At 43.5% G+C, this 8338-nt stretch overlaps 1 protein-coding gene across 3 annotated transcripts in view; it reads left to right on the plus strand.

The window, feature by feature from the left end:
• The first annotated feature begins 7282 nt into the window (after positions 1-7282).
• Positions 7283-8338, plus strand: part of caln2 (calneuron 2) — a 33145-nt gene continuing 32089 nt past the window's right edge. Inside the window, exon 1 of one of the 3 annotated variants that reach the window (XM_037118425.1) lies at positions 7283-7345. The gene's annotated coding sequence lies outside the window, so the exon portion shown is untranslated. Of the gene's footprint in view, positions 7346-7673; positions 7696-8338 lie in introns of those variants that run through there. The other 2 variants (XM_037118427.1, XM_037118426.1) reach the window with 2 other exon arrangements.

Below are 8338 nucleotides of genomic sequence, written 5' to 3' on the forward strand. Positions count from 1 at the left end.
TTCGACTCAACGTTGAGCATCCGAAAAATACAAGATGCACATGAACGGCAGGAGGGCCAGTGAGACGACGTGACAGTCGGCTGTCAGCAGCTGCAGGAAACAACACCGGGGACAACGAGTCATCATGTCCCGTCGCCTCGTGTCCTCCAGCTGTGCCTGCTGGGTATCGGCAGGTACGTAAACAACCACATTCACTAGAACGAGCAGTTCAAAAGCAAAAATATCTGCCTGATTCTAATACAACAACATAAACTCACAAAGTGTCAAGATGGAAGAAGCTCAGCGGATTGCTTATTTTAAGCTGTATTTGTTTTGTTTTACATGTGTTGTAAAATGTGCATATTTTGCTTCATATGATTTCTGGTATTTTTTCTGCACATTTATTTGCTTATCAAATAGACTAAAATGTTTTTGTGCAGCGTTCTTCACTCGCTTTTCAAAATAATGAATACAAATCTCTTTAGTTAACTATGATGAATGGTGGAGAATTCAGGATTTTTCAGGTTTTTGTCACTCCGGGTAGCTTTTGATTGCTTCTTTCAGTCCGCAGAGCAGCATTTACTTGTTTTTGTGTGTGTGTGTGTGTGTGTGTTGGAATCAGATGACTTCTCAGGATTGTTTACTCTGTAATTCCTAAAGTTTGGAGCGGAGCTGAACTTCTTAATCCTGTTAATTTTATCCCTCAGACTTCAGCAGTGATGCCGGCAACATTACCATATCATGAATTAAAAGTAATGTAATCGTGTTTTAATTAAACCTCATTTGGGTCTGTTACCAGCATGCGGTAGTGTGTGTGTGTGTGTGTGTGTGTGTGTGTGTGTGTGTGTGTGTGGGTGGGTGATGGGGTTTTGTGAGTGTGTGTTTCAGTGTGTGTTTTCGAGAGGGTGCTGTTGTGTTGTGTGTTTGTGTGTGTGTGTGTGTGTGTGGTGCACTCTTAGTTTTTAAAGGAAGGCCTCTCTTACATGTGTTGGTACTGATGCTCGGGCCGAGCCGGGCCACAGGGATGTTCTCATGTTTTATTATTATCTCATCTCATTGATTCAGTTACTTTTCTCATTTGTCTTCCTGCTGCTGCTCTCACTGCGGTTTGTATTTACCTTTCTACGGCCTGAATCACATCAGGTTCTGACGCATGACTTTGCAGTCGCTTTTCATACGGTTATACACAAAGATACACAGAGACTCAGAGGCGCTTACACAAAATATGTCCAGTGAAATGTTTTTATTAGCTTGTTGACTTCCTCCACCTCCTGCCTGTGTGCCTTTCGGATATAAATTCTGGGCTGATTCTAACTCAGACCATTTGGAAGCAGACAGGATAAGAAGAAAACTGCTGCTGCTGAATTCTGGGTGTCTGGAGGGATGATGGACTGGCAGCTGCCGGGCTCAGAAGAGAAAACAGACTAGAACAGCTTAAACCTACCAAGGTGTGAGATTTATTCATGCTGTGTGTGTGTGTGTGTGTGTGTGTGTGTGTGTGTGTCGGCTAGGGTTCAGCTGATATGGGATTTTTTTGAAGGCCGATTCTGATGTTCTTTTACTGAAGTTTCCTATCGCTGATATTTTGTGCATTATGTATTTTAATGCCAAAAAAAGATTTCCATCCATCACCATCTCTTTTTATTTCACAGGTGTAAAAAAAGAAAAGAAAAAAAAAGCCTCTAAAATAGCATTTAGACCATCATGTCGCACTAAAACTTCCTCTGAAAGCCATTAAAAATTAAATTGTTCCAGGCTTTAGCAGCTCCCATTGAATGCCAGGGGAAACTCTGGGACAAATTGAGCTTTTAATTTACCAAAACATTACCAGATAATTAGACGAGGAAATGGAATCTGCTCGGAACATAAAGGGAGGATCCGTAGATCAGTCATTCCCGGGGTGAACCACACCGACTGACAAGCAGCGGGAAGATATATTGGAATACAACGTTTGTGAGAGTGTTGTTTATGTGCATGTGTATCCCTGAGTGTACCCATCTATTTAGGGGAGATGATGAGTCACCCAGTAATCTCCAAATGGAAGCGGTGTTACATTTTGAGGATACATCCATCATGTCTCCTGCAGGTGCACGCGGGTCACCGCGGTACTCGCAGCGCACAGCTAACTCGTTAGCGCGTCTACCAGCTCTTCTCCGTGCCTGTCAGAACCCCGGAGTTGGCAGTAATTCCTAATTTTATGGTCTGCGGACAGCACGGGGCGACAAACTATGTTAAAGTTACCGTGGCTAATGTCATTACAGGCTGTCAAAGCCACTTTACTGTAGTTATTTAGCTGACAGCTTAAAAACAGTGAGCAGATGATACGTCATTGACTTTCTTAAAGGCACTCTGTGTGTCCTAGTTGCACACGAGTGTTATAACTCGCAGTGTTTTCATTATGCAAATACAGCACAGCCCTGATGGAAGAAAGGACCCAATATACATCTAAAACTGCTCCATTTTTGAGCGCTGGGTCGATGAGGACCATTTCTCCATAATTCAATCTGCAGAGGAAATGGAGGAGCTACTTGTGGGGGAAATTATGGGTGGTGGTGTGACGGTGCTGCCAAAATATCTCTCGTTGGCTGATTAAGGTTTGGATACATTACTTCTTTTAAAAACAGCCTGTAGAGTTCATTTGATCAAAGTTGGATCCAGTCTTATTCGAAATGCAACAGGATCAGATGTAGTTTATCGGTTATATATATATATGTATCATAAATATGTTGCTGAACAAAACTACTTTTGTCTTTTGGCTTCACCTCGGATACCAACAGTGAGTTCAGTGCTTGTTGGACGTGACTTCTCTCTCACACTACGTCGCCTGACTTCCTCCTTTATTGCAGTAATAATAACTGGGGCCACTAGAGGTCGCCGTTGAACAGGAGCTTTCACAGTCAGTGCACTTTATGTGGTTGTTTTGCTCGGGTCAAAAAAAAGGTTCCCTGGCTTCTTGCTGCCACAGTTTGGCCCTGACGTCAAGTGTTTTTTGTGCGTAGGAATGTTTGAACACGTGGATCCCTGCAGTTGTTGCTACTGCAAATTTGTGCAGATGTGTAGTGCTTTTACATGTTAACTACCCGACCGCAGACCGGTTGCCTCTGGCCTCGGCCTCGGTGCTCCGGGCTAAATGGTGCAGACATTTTTGCACTCAGCTCAGTCCCTCTCACAACCTATATAAGTTCAGTCCCCTAATTTTTATGATCATCTCATGATGTTCGTCATCTAGTTTAACATTTCTACCTCACATCTGCAACCAGCTCGACACTTTCCGTCTCTCGCTCTCTCTCGTTCACATGCGTGTGTCGGCACACACTCTTTCCTCCAAAGGTCTGGATGTCAAATCCAGTCAGTGTTGCATTATTCATGCGGTGACGCACTCGTAACCTTCCTGGAGGGGACTTTTAGTTTCACCCCCAGCTGTTTAAGATATTCTATATGTTGCAGGAGACATTTTCATTTTCTGTGTGCGAGGAACAGTTTGAGACAGAGTTTTCTGGAAAGACTGCAGGTCGCCCATGTTTATTGTTTGGCTGGATGACCTTTGAGCTGTTATGTTGGGACTGAATTATATAATTATGTCTGGCAGCCTCAGAACATTCACAAGTCTACACACAGATTTTTCTTGATCGCTGTCTCTTGTTCACTTGCACATTTACTTCGCCTGGACACATCAGCACACAAACGCCTCACTTCACACCTATCTGCTGATTGTTTTTCACATCTCCTGCTGCTCCCAATGCAGAGAACATAGGTGACTGTGAATTCATCTTAAATGTAATTTTCCATGATGCGTACGGTGCAAAACTCTGGCTCACAGGATCCAGTTGTAGTTTCATTATTTTTTCCCTCCATGGAAGGTCATCGTTGCTGCAGGACTGGCAGGGATGTGGAGTGGAATGGATGATGACAATATCTAAATGCTAATGAAAATGAGGTTGGATTTGGAGAGATGTTGAATGTATAATACATTCAGGGTTGTGATCTGAAACCGTAATCTGCCTTCTCATGTTTCCAGGTTTCCACCTCACGAGGGAGCAAGGAAGAGGATCAAGGCACCGCTCCTCCGCCGGTCGCAACTTCACAAAGCAGACGGCGTTTACATAAGATGTATTTGAAGTAGCAGTGGAGGGCTGCGTCTCCTACAGCCGTGTGCTGCACTATAAAGTCAGAGGGTTTGAGTTCATTTCCTATTATCTCCCCTTTGAGCTTTATCATCACAAGACTCACAATTGATGCCGCCCCTCAAGATAACCCCTTCAATTTTTGATAAATATACTGCTCGGAAGAGGGCTATTAAAACGGCACATTATCGTCACCTCTCACTGTATGGAGGAAATAAACTGTCATATCTGAACACAGACTGTGAAATGATAATGTTCTCGTTCAGAAGACGGCCGTGCAGAGACTCTTAAAGCCTGTGAATTCACCACTGCACTGTCTGGTTTGCTGCTGCATGTGCAGTGTGGAATTCGTTGTCTTCAATGTTCAAATCCAGAGAAATCTTGCAGGTATCAGGTGCGTTTCATTTGCTCTCCTGTAGCTGGAACTTCTCCAGAAAGAGTCAGACAGTGAGGAGGAGGAGGGAACGTGAATTAACTACTTTTTTTAGGCATAAGATTCAAACACGCAGAATGTTGGTAGTTTCTTTTCCATCGGCCAGCAAACATGTTGTAGTCGACTGGACAGTAACACGTCTGCTTTCAGTCGCCATGACATAAAAACAAAGTTTATTATCTGGAGATCTCCACAAAATGATCTCATTATCTCTGGAAAACAGCAGATGTTTCCTCGTGATAACGACACAAATGTAATAACTTGTGATCTCGAGAAAAACAAATAAAACCGCAGGAAAGCTGAGGAAGTGTGTTTGACTGGTGGCTGTTCAGGGCTTCCGTATCTGTGCTATCAGGGCCATAGAGAAACTCATTCATGCTTTTATATCAGGCGGATTTAACAGCTGCAACAGTCTTTTTATAGACCTTCCTGAAAAGACCATCAAACGGCCTCATGCAGCTGCTGCAGTTCAGATATAAACTGAGCAAACTGACCGCTTTATTCTAATACGTAAGTCCTAACACTTGCTTACGGCACGTCACAGATTTGACTTTCAGGCGCTGCTGCTTGCTCATAAATCACTAAATGGGACAGGACCAGAATACCTGTCGGATAAGTTTCAGCTGTACACCTGCTGAGATCACTGAGGAGAAATCTGTTGATGTCAAAACTGGAAACGATGAAGCAGCACTTTGCTTTCTGTCTTCTTGAAGCTGACTTTTGACTTGATTTCAGTCTCGGGGGTTTCCTGGTGGACAGACATTCTGAAGACTTCTTCTCTTATCGCATCCCATTCCAATTCACGGCGCTCTCCGCTGTCAACAGTCTAATTTAAGAATATGTGGCGTGTGAAGCCCGTCACTTCAGGCCATGTTTTAGTCACGGTCTCATTTCTGTAGTGATTAAAGCTCAGGACGCAGGGTGAAAGCACGTCTCTATTAGTGAGCAATAAACGCTCTGACAGAGTCAACGTCACAGGAGGAAGTAGGGCGACGGCTTCTGATGGCCGACATGCCTGCCTGTATTGATCTGTTGTGAGGTCAGAGTCCGTGTTGGTTCTGTTTGGTGGCTCAGACTTCCCCTCACGTCTCCCGTCTTTGTATTTGAGAAGCCTGAGGTTTTTTTCCGTCAGTCGTCAGCTCTCTCAGGTTGCCTGGCAGAATCCAGCTGTGGCTGTATGATCCATGTTTTACTCAGGGTGAAGTGTATTAGTCAGTCAGTCAGTCAGCGGGGAGCTGCAGCACAGTGAATCAGGGCGCTGAAAATAAGTCAAGTTCTTTGACTCAGCGGAGAGGTTTGTATTGACGGGAACACAAAGACGAGCTGCTGCTGGCAGTTTGTTATCGTGTGTGTGTGTGTGTGTGTGTGAATGTTTTTGCTTCTTGTGAATGAATTGCAAATGTTTGCAGCACGCTCAGCCGCGGTCGACTCACCCACCTCCCCACCTGTAAAAAAAAAAAAAAAAAAAAAAAGCAACAAATTGGATTTCTCAGCACCTGAGAAATTGTGCTCAACTCACCATGAGATTTAGATTATCACCTGGCCAGATACCCGCCGCACAGCTGAGCCCAGCAGATGGATCCAGTAATATGGCGAGCATTAGAGGACGAGGAACTGGAGGGCACCCAGTTGAGTGGACTGAACGTTATAGATTTCAGTTGCAAGAGTCCAACATTCATCATTTATATGTTTTATAATCACCGCGCTGGAAACAGTGAAGCTGTCGCGGTTGAAGAAGTCACACTTTGATGATATTACGGGTGACAAATGAAAAGGAGAGATGAGTCGTGAGTCACCCATGAAGGGTTTGACGAGTATGAAAACGATGTGAATCATTAGTCTTCACAGTCACCAGATGTCAGCGCAACTGAACACCTGTGACAGATTTTGGACCGTACGTTTTCCATCATCATCATCATCATCAGAAGCACCAGCTGAGAGAACGGAGCTTTTCAAAGTTTGCAGTTTATCGGTCCAGCAGAGACAAGAGACCTAAATCTGACAACAAGCAGTGAAGCTGTTCTGGAGGCTTGTAGTTGAGTCTAAACCACTGATATTAAAGCTGCAAATTCATACAAATCGGACCTTTTTGTCCCCTTTTCCTTTTTCTCCCTATTTTTTTAATGAAGTTTTTTTTAATTAGATTTTACCCGATTTCATTTGTATGTTTGTTGGTTGGTCAGCAGGTGAAGACCAAAACTACAGAGCGGATTTTCATGAAACTCGGTGGTGGAGGCTGGATTTTGGCCCAGTTGAGACGCCATCCAGGATTTTTTCCTCGCCTCCTTCAACATTGCAGTGCTGCGTCTTTCAAAGGGAATAATTCATGCATCTGGATGAAAAAAATCAGCCATGTTTAGGTGCCTGGAATCTATGTGTGGGTACAATTTGAGGCAGATGAATGGGACTGTCGGGCCTTGGAGGAGGTGCGCCATCCTAGTTTTAATGTCATTTAACCAGGTAGTTACCAGCTGTGGCTGAGGTGATGTCATCAAACAGCTTGTTGTCCACAGATATTTAATCATTTGAGAGGCTGGAAACAGACAATTTCTGCTTGAAAACTGTCCTGATCCTGGTTCTTGTTGTTCTTGTGTTTCCTGTTTTATTTTGAAATTGTACCCTTTGAGTGTCGGCTGATTTTCCCTCCTTGCAGTACTTTCCCCGCCTCACTCCACCACCTGTACCTGATCCCCTCGTTAGTGTCTCTATATAATCTTTGTTCTCTCTCATGTGTTGGTCAGTTTGTTCCGTCTCTCCTGTGTTTTGACCTTGTGTTTCCCAGCCGTGTCATTTCCAGAATCTTCTCCAGGTATGTGTCTGTTTTTTGTTCCTTGTGGTTTTTTTGGATTTGTACTTTTGTTTATTGACGCCCTTTAATTTTTCTACCTTGTCTTTTGTCTTCATGTCTAAGTTTTTTGCGATCTCTTTGTTTCAATCTTTCGGCTTTGGTTGAAACAAAACGCTCCTTTAGTTTCTTAAATCCTGTTGTCGTCACCTCGTTCGACATAGTTGTAACACTACAACTTGTTTAGGAACCAAACAGCTGATGGAATAAAATGATCCTCCTAAATATCTTATTGATTTGACCCTCAGAGAGAGAGTATACCTCCCCCTGATGGCTGATGAGGGTCTGCCAAAAATGACCTGAGTCCTGTGAGTGTGAGTCAGAACAAGATTATTCAAATTAATGCCAGTGTTTCTGTTCACCATGCTGAGGTCACCAAACAGCAGATCACTGCGAAAGTTAAAAGTGACTCGATAAAAGACGAATAAAACATTTTTAAGAGCGATTTGTCCGACATTAAATCACCTCAGCTTTCTCAAATAAAACAGAGCAGATTGAGTCAGTTTTGGCCTCAAAAGTCATTTTATAATCCAGGACGGTGCCAAAGTTCCGACCAATATTGACTTACGGACTCCTGAAGCTGTACAATTGATTAAAAAAAAAAAAGATTCTTAAAGAGGTCAATACGTACGCCATAAAAAAATAGATTGGACTGAGTAGAGCACAAACCTCCACCAAGGCCCAACAGCACCCTCGAACATGTCACATGATCTCGCAAGTTTAAAGACGTTTCCAGATCTGCTCTTTATCTGGATCAGCACCAAAAGTTAACGGGGTCTGTTCTGGGCTGAGACCCATCCTCCATTCAAGTTCTGTGGGAATCCGTTCAGCAGTTTTTGTGTAATCTTGCTCACAAACCATCAAGTGAATGTTAACGGGTGAAAACACAACATCCATCGTGATGGTATGAAAATGTTTAACGTCTTTGTGGCTGTAAGTCAGGATCATTTATTGCAG

This window comes from Acanthopagrus latus, chromosome 13 (assembly GCF_904848185.1).
Source record: "Acanthopagrus latus isolate v.2019 chromosome 13, fAcaLat1.1, whole genome shotgun sequence".
In the NCBI taxonomy this organism is placed as follows: domain Eukaryota; kingdom Metazoa; phylum Chordata; class Actinopteri; order Spariformes; family Sparidae; genus Acanthopagrus; species Acanthopagrus latus.